The sequence below is a fragment of the Mesocricetus auratus genome, unplaced genomic scaffold (assembly GCF_017639785.1).
Source record: "Mesocricetus auratus isolate SY011 unplaced genomic scaffold, BCM_Maur_2.0 Super-Scaffold_100042, whole genome shotgun sequence".
NCBI lineage: Eukaryota > Metazoa > Chordata > Mammalia > Rodentia > Cricetidae > Mesocricetus > Mesocricetus auratus.
In genome coordinates, this window is record NW_024429219.1 from 2,814,293 (window position 1) to 2,830,713 (window position 16,421).

A 16,421-nucleotide genomic window follows, 5' to 3' on the forward strand; every position below is an offset into this window, starting at 1 on the left:
TCCCCCTTCATTCCCACCTCCCTCCCCACAATACGCCAGCCCAGCCAAGGACTATAGGCATCATAGGCCGGGTTCTCCATAGATTAGGGAGGAGCAGAAACCCAACATTCCCAGCCCATCCCCGCTTACAGCCCTTTGTAGCTTTGTTCCTCAAAATTGGGACAAAAATGAAGTACGCTCCATTTTTTTTTTTTTTGCTCAAAAAGCAAAATGCAAATAACTGCTCTGGGGATGGCGTCTATGAGTTAGGTCATTTGTGTTGTTTAATGTTCCTGGATGCGCTTGCTAGTTTCTGTCAACTTGTCATAAACTGAAGTCACCTGGGAAGAGGGAAACATCAATTATGGGGTTTGCCTCCACAAGACCGGCCTGTGGGGGAAGTCTGTAGAGCATTTTCTTGACTGATGCTTGATTTAGGACGGCCTGGCCCATCCGAGGTGTTGCAACCCCTGGGCATCTGGTCTTGGGTTGTTTAAAGAAGCAGGCTGAGCAAGCCATGAAGAACAAACCAGTAAGCAGCGCTTCCCGGCCTCTGCGTCAGCTCCTGCCTCCAGGTTCCTGTCTCCAGTTCTTACCCTGGCTTCCCTCTGTGATGACCATGAGTGGTAAGAATAAATCAATCATTTTCTCCCCCAAGTAGCTTTGGTCGTGTTTGTCACGGCCACAGAAACTTAACTAGGATGCTGGAACACGTCAGACGCTTAGGAGAGCAGGGATGGGCATGGCCAGCTAGGAGTGTGTCTGAGAGCCCGTGGGTTTCCCCTTAGTTCTCGCCCTGGCCATCTCTGTGGCCTCAGGCCAGGCTCAGACACGAAGGCTCCTCCCTCTAAAGCCTGCAGAAATGAAGCTGGTTGGAAAAAAATATCGAGTAGTATAAGTTTTAGAATCAGACACAATGGTGTCAAATGCTACCAGCTGTACGGTTTAGGGGAACTTTACACTCAGTCGAGTTCCTGAGATGAACCAGACACAGAAGCTGCTTCCTGTCAAGTTGTTCGGAAAACCGAATCAGAAAACAAGCCGGTCTGGCACATCAACACTCAAAAATCATGATCCTTTCCCTTTTCCCGAGTGGAACCAAGAATTATGTGGCTGGGTGGAGAGGCTGTCCTCACCCCTGCCCTCCGCTCCATCCTCACCCCTGTCCTCGCTCCCATCTTTAGGACCGTCCTCGCCCCCTCCTTCCAGTCCTCAGCCTGGTTCTCAGCCCCATCCTCAGAGACACATCCTGAGTGTTTCCTGGCAAGAGATAAATAATTTTTTTTGCTAATCAACAGGGAGTTTTCCACACAATCAGTGATTGGTTGGTGCATGACAATACTTCCCAGAAATAACAGACCTGGTAGATCCAGGCAGTAAGAGGTCATGTGTAAAACGCTGCTCTCTAATCCTGAAGAGTCCAGCCGGGGTCCAACCATCCTTGGATTCCTGTATTGGATAGTGTTACACGTGTGAGATGTGTGTTTCTATGGCATGCTGGGACTCAGAGGTGAAAGGTTCTTTGGACCGGGACTCAGGGGGCTCTGAGGAAGCAGCTGGGGCACACCTGCTGAGTGGCCATAGCACCTGTTTCTTTGTGTAGGTCCCCACGTCCCTTGTTCCTGCCCAGCCAGATGTGTCTCTCACTTCCCTTGCATTTAACCCCCTTTTATATGCATTTAACAAAACCAAATCACTAATGTGTATTGTGACAGCCTAATAACTATCCTTGCCCATAACCTGTTGGATTGTATCTGAACAGAGTGAGTTAAAGTTTTACTTAAGTATGCTGAGTTCTGGAAGCTCCTTAGAGCCCTTTCCTCTTATCTTAGAAGAACAAAGAATTGCAAGAAACTGCCTTAAGGAATGATTGCCATGGCTATCTGGTCAACCACAGAGCCTGCTTGCTAAGGAGTGGGGGTGAGGTGGGGGGTGTTTTGTCTTCTACCTACAATGTTTGTTACTGTAAACCATGCTTAACTGGGGTGGAAAATTCCCTGGGTGGGCATGGGGCTCAGACACCACCCCTAGATGGCTGTGTGGACAGAGACACCAGCACTGTTATCCAACCTACTAAAGCTGTAAGAAACTGTGGGTCTCTGCCGGCCTTTTGCAAAGCACGAGCCCTGTGGGTAAGGCTGAGTTCCCACATTGTCCCGGCACCTGCTTGGGTTCCCACCCGATCGGTACTTCCATAACACCGGCCTTTTCTGAATCACCAAGGCCGGCCATTTTGGACTGACTGAGGCAAAGCCAGGTAGTGAGGAATCCTCCTCAGCACACCACACCGGGCAAGTCTGCTTCTGGGACCCAGAGAGCCAAGAGTAGCAGCCCAGACACAGACTGTCAGGTCCGAAGGAAACTCAGGACAAATGGCCAACTGTGGCGCCAATTAGCACGCCAAAGTGTCTGCTGGCCTCCAGGCTCACCCAGAACCCGGGGCTCCTCTGGGTTCTTCTCACTCTGCCCCCTTCCCTAAACCCCTCCATCCCCTGGGCCTCCCTTCCCCCATGGTCTCATTCCTACATAACCCTGCATGGGGCCCATGAACTCTCTTGGTCCCCTCTCTTTTGCCTTCCTCTCTTTCTCTTCCTTTACTCTCCCACGCCCCCCCCCCCTTCACTCACAGCCCAGTTCACTCTGCTAGCCAAGTTTAGACTACAGCCTCCTCTCTCTGCTCTGGACTCTCCCAGGTGCCCCTGGCTGTTCTCTCCCTCATATCTACAACAGAAACCTCCCCTCCAACCGCACCCGGGAGCGGCCATGTCCTCACTTTTTATATCCGGTGCCGAAACCCCTACTTTACACACGGATGAGGTGAGCTTCCTCCACACGGTGGCAAGGCACCTCAGATCACGTGGTGTAGAATTGACGTTGCTGTTCTTAGGCTCCAGAGGGCTCAGGTCTGGGATCTAGGCGGTGTCACAAGCAGGACATTGCTCCCACCCCCCTTGAAAGACCCGGAGAGGAAACACTCCTGACTTAGGTGTACCAGCCTTGTCGCTGTGGCTCAGCCTCTGCCCCGTTTCTCTTCTGCCTGCACACGCTCTCCCCTCTCCTCGAGTCCCAGTGGAGGATGCTCCTGGACCAGGCCTTGCATCAACCCATTCCATCTGCCACAGCCTCGTGTCCCAGGGTCTTGGTGACACAAATATGGGGAGTTGACAACCCTGACACCCTCCAAGCTGGGTTCCACTGGAGGCTGGCTGTCCCTCCATCCTTTCTAATGACTGTCATTAATGGCGGTGGTCCTCCAGCCCAAACCACGCCAGGAGAATGTCGGAACAAGGGGATGTCACAAACCAAGAGCCCCAAAGGAGTGGGTAGAACTGGTTTTGGATATTACCAAACTTTTAACCTTCAGTTGGCAGGATCAGGTCACCAGGGCTATGGGGATTGCTGATGGTTCCTGGAAGCCCCAGGAGGAGATAGGGTAGGAGTCCTAAGGAAACATGTCTCCTTCTCCTACATGGGGATGGATGTGACTTCCTTGCAGAGACAGAGAAAGGCCCCATCAGAGATAAAGAATGGCAGGGGCAGAAAGCTGACTTCCCCTGCTGCCCAGGCAAGGCAGGGCCATCACAGCCCAACATCAAATGTGCTCAAGCATGATAATTAATTCGAAATTCCGAGGAGCCACAATGAGATAACACAGTGCCCTCCGGGCCCACCCCAGCCTTGCCTCCAGAGGCCACTGCTGACCCAGCTGTGTCTTTCAAGAGTTGGAGGTGGCATCACATTCTCAAATGTGTTCCTTTGTTTTGGAGATGAACAAAACAAGAGGCAAGAGATCTGTCATTTTACCAGTCATTAGAGGGAAGGACATGGTGATGGAGGGAAGCTCTTAGCAAGGACGGGCAGCTAGTGAGAGTGTGCCCCAACCCCCTGGAATGGGCCACAGTTGTTTTCAGTGAGGACAGGGGAAGGGAGGAGGCAGGGAGGTCCCCAGGGTGGGCTGTACAGTGACTTGATGAGAACTAAGAGTAAGACTTGGGATGTGGGCAGTCTAGGACCAAGGCCTGAAGACCCTGTGGCCTGAGCGTTGGCAGGACAAGTCTGTCCCTCTCAGCCTCTCCCCTCTGCTTTTCTCCTTCCCTCCCTCCCAGCTCCTTTCTGCCAATCTGTTTGAAGGATCAGCACACCATGACAGCCATCTTGACAGCCAAGGTCAAATCTTCCCTCCACACAGCTGGTGTCCCTGGGCTCTCCTTGGCTACCAGTTGGGTGTGCTTGACAGAGACACCCAGGATGCTCTCAGACAGTCCCCTTGGGATTCGCGCCTCTGCTGATCCAGTCCTTCTGAGATGACACCAGGCCAGGGGACCAGGCTGCAGCTCCTTTTAGGAGAGTACCTTGTGGTGTGGACCACTCCCTATTCTTATTCCCACTCCAGCCCAGGACCTCAGGCAGATCCCAGGGCTGGATTGCCATTACTCCCTCATTGCATCATGAAGTGTCCTGGACGGATCAATAGACAAGGTTAACTGGGCCCTGGGGTAAGTAGGGTTGGGATTGGGGGGGGGCAGCGTCAGGACTGCTAAATGGAAGCTCACACACTGTCAGGTGCCCGAGTGGAGGCAGTAAATTAGCAGCTTCTCTGTAAATCAGGTTTATGGTTCACACTTTACATGTAATTGTTAAATTGTGCTAAAAATAAGTCACTGATAAAATGGATGATGATCCAGCTTGTCTCATCCCCCTTTGAGCCCCGAGTTGACAAGGCCCTTACCACGCTCATGCATACCGTTTGGCGGCCGTGGCAGCAGAGAAGTGGGCTTCACTCAGCAGAGTTTGTTAAACCAGAGTCCCCTGGACTCCACAGTTAGCTGGGATTCAGGATACGGCCCAGTTCTGTATTGGGGTAACTCGCTGACTCCATGTTGGCTTCGCTCACCCAAAAGAGAACCTGGTAGAGACAGCAATCAAGGTAGGGGACAGACCCCAGGCCTAACGGCTCACTGAAAGGATGTAAAGCACATGTCCTCTAGCCCTCCAAGGGGGCTTGGCTCCCGGACCCTGCTGCCTCAGCCTCTGCTTGATGTTTCTACCCTTAAGCGTCTTCAACCACAGCTCCACAGGGTGACGCAGAGGCACCGGTGGACCCAGGAGCCACCAAGACAGCCCAGGCAAGGCCCAGTGCACGAGGCCAGGTGCAGCCGCTCACTAATGAGGCTGCCGAGAGATGCAGGCTTCCTGATTTTGACTTCCCAGGTCGTCCTCATCGTCACGCTTCCCGTGTCACCCAACTCCAGCCCGCCCTTGATTACGGGTAGCTGATGAGCACCTGGCCCCTGGCCACGGACAGGTGGCCCCATGAGACAGCCACGGCCCACCCGAAGGTGCAAAGACAGGGGCCTGAATTCCATGTGCCCTGGGGAGGATGGACAGCAGCAGTTGGTTGCCCTTGCACGGTAAAGCGGGCGGGGTGGGGGGGAGAAAGGCAACCCTGGAGGAGCTGGTCTCAGAGTTGTAACCAAAGATGACCAGGCTCTAGACAAGGCCCAGGCCTGGAAATGGGGGACGCTAGGGAGGGAAGGACTGAGACAGGGAAGGTAACCCCTTAGAGGACCTTTGGTTTCTATTGTCCAAACACTGGGAGCCACGGAGAAGGCACACGTGCACACACACACACACACACACACACACACACACACACACACGTGTGCGCACATGCACACACACACGGGTGGGGAGTGGCAGACAAGACTAAGTGAGCCCTGAGCAGAGAAGAAGATAGTAACAATACGCAGGACTAGGTAACGGATATGCTCTGAGGGCAAAGTGGGTCCCTGGAAACCGTGGAAGGATGTGAGACCTACAACGCACCCCCAAGTCTCCTATGTCGAACACTTGGACCGCAGCTGGCTGCGTTATTGGAAGGCCGTGGCGGTGGCTGCAGGTGTCTTCCTTGAAGGTCAGTCTTTACACGGTACGTATTATCCCCAGCCCGCCCCCTCTCCACTTCCTGTCCTCCTTCCAGCCTCGCAAGAAACCCTGCTCTGCCACAAGCTCCCTTCACGATGCTTGTCCTCCACTGGGGCCGATGAACAGGAGGAAGCAGTGACCACGGACTGAAACCCTCTGGATCTGTGAGCCAAGGGAACCCCTTTTCTGCTTCAGGTTGATATGTGTGGGGACGTGGTCAGAATGAGGACAAGTAGCAGCACATCCTGGAGTAGCACAGCCTGGAGTAGCACACCCTGGAGTAGCACATCCTGGAGTAGCACAGCCTGGAGTAGCACATCCTGGAGTAGCACACCCTGGAGTAGCACAGCCTGGAGTAGCACAGCCTGGAGTAGCACAGCCTGGAGTAGCACAGCCTGGAATAGCACAGCCTGGAGTAGCACAGCCTGGATAGGCACCATATATCCTGCATGCAGGGAGCATCTAGAAACCCAGTCCCGGAGACCTGCTCTCCATGAGCGCACACAGCTCAGGTACTCCAGAAGTGAAGGTGTGTCCCTGGGGCCCCAAGTGTCCCTACTCCAGCAGACCCTAATCACGGAACACATGTGAGTTCTGGTCTCGGCCCACGCGGCTCTGTGGACAGGTTTGCAGATAGGCTGTCTGCCCAAGGGGACACTATTTGAGACAAGCCTGGAAGGAGTCAGCGCCAGGGCCAGATGAGGAGGTCTGGGTGCTCTCCTGGCAGAGTGACGGACAGGGTGGGAAACGTTTTGAAGGATGGGGGACCAGTCTATATTATCTGGTCCGGGAGGGGTGGTGCTGGGGTGTGGAGACAGAGGACTCCTAGAAGGTTGGCCTCAGGTGTCTGGTTAGGTGGCTACTATAGACACAGCATATAGCTCCTTGTAGAGGTGATGGTGCCTGCTCCTGGCCTGTCATACCCTCCCCACCCCCAGGGGACGGGGCAGTGGAAGAGGGGCTGAAGGCCAATCTCAAGTAGAGCAATCCCTAAGGTCCGTCCAGGTCACCGAATCTCATCTCGGAAACACTCCAGGAGCGGGCTGGGTGCCCCACTCTGCTGGAGTCACGCTGCACACCTGTCTCCACAGGAAGCCATTAGCAGCTGCTTTGATTGGCTCGTTTCACTGGGGTTCATTATTTTTTTACAAGGAACAATTTCTAACCACTTTCCCTGTCACTCAGGGCCGGTGCTGTGAGCCGAGTTCCTCGGGGCCGTTATAAATGCAGGATCAGACACGTTCAACCAGAGCTTGAAGGTAAAAATAATCCCCAGTGGCATTTGCATGGTGGAGTGCAGGTGTGCGGCCTCATCACATGCCTGGATTCAGGGCCCCCAAGAGGCCAAGTGCAGAGCACTCAGCACTCTGTGCCTTCTGGGACCACCTTGAGGTCCTGATCCTATCCTGCCCCACCCTGGAGTCCCGTGGCTCAGAACTTAATGGATTAGCTTTTGTCTATGCTCCCGGACAAGCCACAGGTACACGAGGGCAGGCTTCCACCCATCTTGAGAAGCCAGGGCCATCCAGACAGGGATAATGTCTGAAGCACTGTGTGTGCAGAGTTAATAACATGTGAAAATAACAACTCTCCAAACTGTCATGCAAATTGAGGGGTGAATCTTAAAGGAGCATATAAAATAAAATAAATATGTAACTGTTTTCCATATATTAAAATAAAGAAAATGCTGACCACTAGAATCTATTTACGGATCAAATATTTAACGGACAGAAGTATGTAACTATATAACAATTTGAAGATTTAAAAAGATTTAATTTGTACTTTGTGTGTATGAGTGTGTATTTGCATGTATATATATGTGTATGTATGTACACCACCTGTGTGTAATGCCCAAAGAGGCCTCAAGAGGGCACTGGATCCTCAGGAACTAGAGTTGTACATGTTTATGCGCTACCACTTGGGTGCTGGGAACTGAACTTGGGTCAACTGCAAGAGTAGTTAGGTGCTTTTAACCACTGAGCCATCTCTCCAGCCCCTATTTATTTGTTTATCATTTGTTTATTTTGACTGGTTTTCAGTTTTAACACATCAAAGAATCTATTGGAATTTTTCTGGAGGGATTTTCCCCAACAGACTCTTAACATTATTTATTTCTTCATAAAATCGCTGTGTTCTTTTGAAAAGTTGCGTTTCTCCCCTTTTTAGGTTAGTAAATTTGAAATGGCCAACACCTTCCAGGGACTCCTCTCTGTTAGACCGTGACATTTTTAATTGAGACAATTTTCTCTCCACGGGTGCTCAGGTACCTGGTAAGCTCAAAGTAAATTCTGCTCACTGCTGAATTTTTTTCTCATACTAAAGCACATAGCTATTCCTTCCGTGGCTGAGGCTGGCAGCTTACTTTCACTCATAGACCTTTACAAGAATGCATAGTCTCAAACTCTTCACGGGAGGTAGCTCCCTGAGTAAGCTGTCTGTGTGGAGTTGCTTCGCCGTGTTCTCTTGATGTTTCTCAGAGTTTAGACACAGCAGACTTGCAGATCTTTTAATGCTGTTCCCTTCTGGTCCCGGAATAATTAAAAGTGGGGCTTCATTGCAGGGTGCCTCCTGTGAAGTGTGGTTATATAATTCCACAATTAAGTCTTAACATGTTTGAGGACTCTCACTGTTGAACGCGTCTCGTACCTTCTTGGCTTGGATCAAGACAGACCGATGTCTTCCGGTTGGCAAGCTTTGTCATTAATAATTGTGTTTGTCTGTGAGCTTTAAAAGCTGTTCTTTCTTGTTGCTGTTCTATTCATTGGGTTCATTGAGTTATTTGATGCCACTCAAATTGAGACAATTTGTTTACAAGCAGGCTCGGGGCAGTAAGAGGCCTCCCAGCGCAACTCCCTCGGCAGCTCTTGAACAGCTCCCACACTCGTAGGCTCTCAATCTCTGAGCGGGGAGTCCACCATGGTGGACGGAGCTTTGTGGAGACTGGACCTCAGCTTCATCAGGAAACCTGGTTGCTGATGACTTCATACCCAGAAACACTTGCAAGCTTTGCAAGCTATGAATGACTTAAGTGTTGGAATGTCCCAACCGAGGCACGGTTTCGAATGACACAGACCTTAGTTGACATTTGACACTTGTGTCTTCTGAAAGTGTCAGAGGGTGACACAGGGTGGCAGTTGTATCCGTGCTTGGGACCTGGTGACTTTGCGATGTCCTTTTCAAGACCCTTGAGACTGGCCCAGCCAAAGGCTCAAAGCTGTGCTATTCGGTCATGAGCGGAGCTGAAGGACGTCGGCAGCCTTGGAACCTCCGCGTTCCTCCGTAGCCCAAGTGAAGCTGACAAAGTCAGAGCCGTCTCCCTAGGGTGGTTCCTCCAGGCCACGTGAGACTTCTGGGTTGTGTTTCGAGCTGATGAAGACCCCCATTGTGTTTTTACTCCAGGCGGGAGGAGGAAGGGCAGGAGGAAGAAGGAAGGGGAAGAGAAGACAGCAAGTGGAGCGATGGGAAGTGGGCCCCGATACGCACCATCTGCCACCCAGCTGGAGCGGGAGCTGAGGCCTCATCCTCTGTCTCCACAGGAAAGTTCCTCCTGTGCCCCTTTGATTTCCACACAGGAGCCTCCTGCCTGGCTCCCCACATAGGAAGCATTTGCATTTTCAGTCTCTCTGGGCTGCACAGACTGCTGTAATCACAGCCAGCTACCACAACTGATTTCCTTCGTCCCCTTTGTTTGTCCCCTTTGGAAAAAAAAAACAACTCAGAACCACAATGGTCCACGGCAGAGTACCTTAAACACAGCATAGCTCTGAAGATGGGGGCTGGGCCTGGGGTTACTGACAGGCCTGTTGTTAAGGGGTCTCCTTCCTCCAGGCAGGATGACACCTTCCCAGATCCAGAGGCTGAACTGCAAAGGTTGTGTATGGGATGCTGGGCTTCACACAACTGCTTTTAGTTTTAAACTCAAATGCAAGCCCAGAACCCCAAATTCCCTCACCTTTGGTCTTTCACTAGATTTGTAGTAGGTGCTGGGATCCAAAAGCTATAGGCGATTATAGGAGAGGATGATGAGGAAGGATGGGATGGGTGGGGGACCTCTGCAGAGATTGGTGGGCCTACCCTCGGCTTCCTCATTCACTCTCTGAGGGTCAGCTTGGTACAGACCATCCCTATCCAGACAAACACCCCAGGCCTCGGTGGTCGGCTAAATTCAGGATCCATCCCAGGTATGTGACATTTGGCTGGGTGGTTGGTGGCTGGCGGCTGGAAGAACGGATGGGCGATGGGTGGGAGGGTGGATGGACGGATATAAGGTGGTTGGATGAATGGACCGGTAAGTGGGTAGACAATGGACAGACGGTTGGAAATATGGGTGGATAGTGGGTGGGTGAATGGATGGACAGATGGCCGTATGGGTTGGATGGTGAGGGCATGGATGGGGAGGGTGGAGAGATAGATATGGTATGGAGGGATGAATGAGCTGACTAGTGATTAGATAGATTGGTGGGTGTGTGGGTCGGGTGGATGGGTGGATGGATAGATGAACCCAACACCAAAGACTGATCTTAGCCTGTTGGTGGCCTGTAGAGTCCCAGTATCTCTGGCACAGCCAGGCCACCATAAGTCCATATAGGGTGTCCCCTACCTTCCCTTGGGATGACAAAGCTCTCCCCGCAGGTCCACAGGTGCTGGGGTGGGGCCCGACTTCTCCTTGGGTAAGGCCCGGGGTTACTCCATTGCATGTAGTATTGGGCAGCTGTGGCACCTGGGTAAGGCATGGGAGAGTGAGAGAGAGAGAGAGAGACAGAGACAGAGACAGAGACAGAGACAGAGAGAGGGAGGGAGAGAAGGAGGAAGAGCATGTTGGCTCACAGATTTGCAGGTTTAAATCATTATCCCGCTCCATCACAGTGAGAGTGCGCGGCAGAACACAGCTATTCACCCGATGGTCTGGGGCCCACACTTCCTCTCATTCCCCCTAATGATCTAAGACAATTTTTTTTTTATATTAAGACAAACACCTTCGCATCACGGGCTGGGACCAAACCTCTAATTCATGACACCTATGGCTTTCAGCCCAGATGGATAAGCTCGGTTGAACCACACAGGTGGATCTTCGAGAGCTGACTGGTGTCAGGAGACGGGAGGACGACGAGTATCGATGGACACTTTGGTTGTGACCTGGCGCCTTGTGCCGTCTGCCCATCCTCCTGGCTCCTACTGCATCCTTCTGGGGGTCTCCTTTCAACTCCCATTGTTCCGTGCCAGCCCCACCTCACCCCCACCCCATTTCCCAGCCACGGGGTAGAGTGTGCGTGGGCCAAAGGTAGATTGACCCTCTCCTCCACGCTGACGAGGAAGTAAGCACATACATGACTCTGGCTGGGAACAGGGTTCTAGAGCAGACTGGAGTTCGGTCATGGTGATTCTGTCTCAGGGATGTCCTGCTACAGAGGATCCTAGGACATCAGCCTGCCACCGCTGAGCTGCTTTTCCAGGGTCTGTCCCTACTAAGCCACACTCCACTCCAGGGTCTGTCCTACTAAGCCACGCTCCACTCCAGCCATCCTCCCATCCCAACACCATTCTAGCCAGAAATGTGTGACCCACAGAGAGCAATACAAAGACCCACGGGCCCAGTGGGAGCCACTGGCTGGGATTTGGGGTGCCCCAGCCTATCTCATGGCTGCCTCGCAGTAGGGAGGCCGGGCAGACATGTGTTCCCCTACTCCTCAATTCAATGGGCTTCCACACAACGCTCTTAGCCCCATCTCAGTAGGGGTGGGAGTGCTACTTCCTGCTTATCACCCTCGTGTGACCCTGAGCAAGGACATTAGTAGACAAGGTCTTGCCCAAGACAAGTAGCTTTTGTACTTCTCCACCAAGGCTGAGTCCCAAGACCAGTCCTTCCCCCAGATCTCCATCTCTGTGTCCCCCATTCTCCCCTTTCCTGGAAGGCGGCTTTACTCTGCTGGGCATGAGTCAGAGCTCCTGAGCTACTGCACTTCACTTTTTAATCTGTTTTCATGGGTCTGCAGAGCCCCAGGCGGCACAGTCCCCTCTTTGTGCTATTCAGGGACCCGAGATCTGCCACTGAAAATCTGACCTCAAGAGAGGCGGAGCCGTGTGGGGACCCTATCTGCCTATAAGGGCCTTGTCTTGCCCAGTCAGACTTACTGCATGGCCACGGATGTGGACCTCAGCATCCAAGACAGGAGAAAGCTAAGTCCCAGGAGGCAGATCATCTCCTGTTTGCAGACCCCAAGCAGCCAAAGGGCTTGGCAGCACCAGATGAGATTTACCAAGTTCTTGGTCTGATGGCCCAATGCTTGGCGTGGAGACGGCCATTGTCCTGTTTAATGAGTGCTTTGGGTTTGTTTGCTGGGATGATCCAGACGCAGATTTGTGGGGCTGGGTTCTGGCCACTCAGTGGTGTCAGACTTAAGATGCTCTGTGACCTGCTTCTCTGTGCCTTGGTGTCTCCACCTAGGACTCTCTGACCTGTAGATGGGCTGCAGAGTTAGGTAGTTTCTAGACGGTCTGCCAATCCTGGTCTGTGAATCTTCTAGAACACACACTGTTATTCTGTCTGTTTCTGTACAACTAGGCAGAGCCCCCTCCCCAAGCCGATGTTCAATGGTTTTTATTAAGATACAACAATTGCCATGCCAACTAGGAGCCTTGTAGCATGAAGGACAAGACCCCTTTACCATTTGATCTTGGTGGCCTGCAACAGCATGCCGGCCTGCCCCAACCTCCTCCCAGTCTGGCTATTCCCAAATTTCCCGAGGCCTCTTGGAGTTCATGTGCAAAATATTTCCAGAATGAACTTGCTCTTACCATACTCAACACCACCAAAGGGAGGTACGCACTCACATCAGATCAGCGAGGTCACCTGGTGACTCTTGCAGGACAGAGGCCTGAGCTGTGTCTGTTCCTCTCTGCCTTTGGTGGTGGATGTTTTCCCAGCCCCTGCAGGAGTCAGGTTGTGGCTCCACCAACCAACCATCTCCTCTTTTCCTCAAAGCCCCCACGAAAGGGAGTGTCTCCAAGGGGCACAGTCATTGTTGTGTCCACAGATGACCACTTCTTGGACCTAGAGCTCTGCAGAGAAGGGTTTCTCAGGGGGAGACTGGGCATCAGCAGAGTGGCCAGATCAAGGTTCCTCCCTGGAGAAGGACGAGCATTCTGCGGAAGATCCAGGCGGAGGGAAGGAGGATGTGACAGAGGAGACTTCTGCCACGGACTGAGGTAGTGGCAAGGACACAGAGAACACAAGCGGGGAGGGGTGGGCATGTGTGTGACGACACTGGCCTGAGTCCCAGCGACCCAATCAAGTTGGTGGTCAAGGGACATGAGAATAAGGAAGTGGACTTTCTGAAGTCCCTGGATCATGGGAGCTTGGGCCAAGCGAAGATGGGGGCCAAATGGCAGCTAAGCCCAGCCAGAGTGCAGGACCAGAGGCAGCCAAGAGGAGACGGGAGAGCCTGGCCCCATGAGCCTCCGGCTCTGCATCATTCTGTATCCAGCTTTCAGCCAGGGCGTGACCTCAGCATGCCCTTGTCCCCGTCGACATAATTTGCAGAGCGCTGGTATGCACCAGGTCTAGGCTGGACCTCCAATAATTCATATAATAGGGACACAGAGGGCTACAAACTGTTGTTGACTCCATTGTACGGAAGGGGCAACTAAAGCCCAGTAGGGTTTAAGTGACTTTTCTAGGGACACACAGCCAGCATTTCCAGGGATGTGGCAGGACTTGGGCCTCTGCCATATTATAGCTTGGTTACAACTGAGCCCCAGCTTCCTGGGGTCTGCGATAGACTCCACTGTCCTTGAGGTAGACATGAGAGGAGAGCCAGCCACAGCCACCCAAGGCCTTGTCCTCTGCAGTGTCAGGGGCAGGGGGACCTGGCTTTGACTGCTGCATCTCTCTCCCTTGACTGAGTCTATCTTGAAGCCAGTCTTCCCCTGTTAGCCATGCTGGCAGAAGGGAATTCGAGAGAGCTCACTTTCAAAGGCTCCTTCTTGGGCCTCAAGTGAGTTACTGTCCCATTACAGCATGGCTGGCCTGCTTTGAAATCCAGATGAAAGGGCCAGTGCTGGGTGACCAGCCCTGTGGGAATAATGGCCCAGTAATCAGGACCACTCTCCAAGCAACAGCTTCACTCCAGAGTTAGGGAGGGCTGATTTTAGTGTGCTCTGGCTGTACACTCATAATGGAGCCCCCCATCTCTCCAGAAGCAGACAACACCAAGCCAGGACTGGGACGTGGGGGACAGACAGTGACTGTACCATGTCTTTGCTTCCTGCACAGGGACTTCTTCAGGCCTGGTAAGAACTGCAGGTTTGGCTAGGGATAGGTCTCACTTGGGCCTGGCCACATGCCCATGAGCACTGCGGAACCTAAACACATAGTCTTTTCCTTAGGAACAGGTTAGCAAAAGACCCTGAGCCAATTCCCTAGCCTCTTCTACCAATTTTCTTGAAGATGCAGGCTCTCCTGATCCTGGGAAGCCCAGGGTAGACCCTTATACAATCCTGGTCTTCCACAAATTCTTGTTGGAGGAGTCGCTGCTCCCAGAGACGTGGCATAGGGACCTGTGCCGTCCCGTGCTGTCATTGAGATCCCAGAACTCCCCAGTGATCTAGAGATGCATTTTGTGCCAGTGGCTGGGGAGGGCTAGGGGTTGTGCTGTGTGGGTTTCCAGCCCTCCGAGAACACAGGGGAACCTAGCGCGTGATGTGGGCTGGAAGGCATAGAAGAAAGTTGGAAATGAACTTGGGGAAGTCTTCAGGGGGACAGTTGGATGGTGGATTCTGATCAGTATTGCTATATTCCACCTGCACATGCGGACAGCCACCAGAGACCCTTGTGACAAGAGGCGCACATTAGCAGGTCAGTTGGCATCCACGCATCTGCTTCTCTGCCACTGGCCTGTGCTAATGATGGCAGTTATCCAAGAGTGTCCCATATGATGAGGGAGAGGTGCCCACGGGGCACCTCTGCTTGGCCCTCCGAGTCTGAGGATTCCACACGCTTGCATTCGGGACATCTACAGGCTGAAAATACTTGAAAACAATGTGAATATCCACGTGTGGACATATTTGCCATTAGTCCTAAGAAGATGTAGCATGGCACCAGTCTGAACTGTAGTAGGAGTCTCGAGTCACCAGAGGAAGAAGGCATGCTCCAGGAACGTGCCCGGGTCACGCCATTTCCTGCGAGGAGCTAGGGCGCCTGTGGGTCCTGAAGGGCTCCTAGAGTGGATCACTTCTTGGCACCTATGAACAGCATCACTTCAATGCCCTGTCGTGTCCTTCTGTCCCAAGAATGTTGAGGATGGCACTCAGCAGGGCCATGCAGCTGGCTGGAGATCACATCTGGGGATTTTCTCGATAAGCCTTGAAGTTGTTTGTTTTATCCTAAGAGGACAGCGCAGGGTGATTTTCCTCGTGAGCTGACCTCCTGCTTAGCTCCAGCATCCCTGCTGGACCCTCCTCCCGCCTCTGCTGCCTGGCAGAGGGGCATGGTGGGGGCGGGGGTGGGATGCCCTCCTGATGTTTCTCCTCCTCCTTCGAGCGTGTCCTGATTGTTGCTGTTGCTTTATATAGCTTGGAATAAGGAGACTCTGCAAGTTCATCCGGGAAACTGTGGCCTGATTCAGCTCTGCAAACACCTGCTCCGTGCTCACAGCTCCCCGTGGCCTTCTCCGTTACTCCTGACAGCCCTGTAACAAAGCAGCCCCTCCAACTTCAGGCATCTGCCTGGTGCTATGTCACAGTCCCCAGAGACCTAGCATTTAATCTCTCTGCTTGGTGAAATTCCCAGAAATGTGGGAGCAAAGGAGCAAGGAATTTGAGGATCTCGCTACCCCTGTTATGATGTCTGCATCAAAGCCGGAAATGTGACAGGAAGGTCTGGGGAAAGGGCCTAGATCACACAGGAAGTAGATCATGCAGGAAGTGGATACTATGGGAAAATTCTTCGTGGGCCTGGCCAGGTAGCACACACCTGTTGTTGCAGCCCACTCAGGAGGCTCAGACAGGAGGATCACAAGTTCAAAGCCAGGCTGGACAACTTACCGAGATTATCTCAAAATATAATAAGACAGTGGTAGAGTGCTTGTGCTTAAGAAGCATGTGTGAGCCCCAGGGCTCAATTCCCAGTAGTGCATATGTGCGTGCATGCGTGTGTGTGTGTGTGTGTGTGTGTGTGTGTGCATGCATGTGTGTGACACAGCTCAGCTTGAGGTCATCCCCTTTATGCCGCCAATACCACATTGTTCCCTGTGTTTTTTTATTTCAGAGATGGCCAGTTGCTAAGAGCACTGGCTGTTTTTCCAGAGGATCTGATTACCAGCACCCACAGCAGCTCATAAGCATCTGTGTAGTAACTCTAGTCCTAGGGAACCAAATGCCCTCTTTTGACTTCCTTTCTTTTCTTTTCTTTCTTTCTTTTTTTTTTTTGAGACAGGGTTTCTCTGTATTGTTTTGGAGGCTGTCGGTCCAGCCTGGCCTCGAACTCACAGAGATCTGCCTGCCTCTGCCTCCCAAGTGCT

The 16,421-nt window shown here is 52.5% G+C and overlaps 1 long non-coding RNA gene across 1 annotated transcript; it reads right to left on the reverse strand.

Annotated features, from left to right (window-relative positions):
- Positions 1–7,728: 7,728 nt before the first annotated feature.
- LOC121135801 lies at positions 7,729–16,289 on the reverse strand. The gene is made up of 3 exons (XR_005872919.1): positions 12,037–16,289; positions 10,505–10,624; positions 7,729–9,599 (listed from the first exon to the last, which is right to left on the reverse strand). It is a non-coding gene; the product is annotated as an uncharacterized LOC121135801 (long non-coding RNA).
- Between the last annotated feature and the right edge of the window lie 132 nt (positions 16,290–16,421).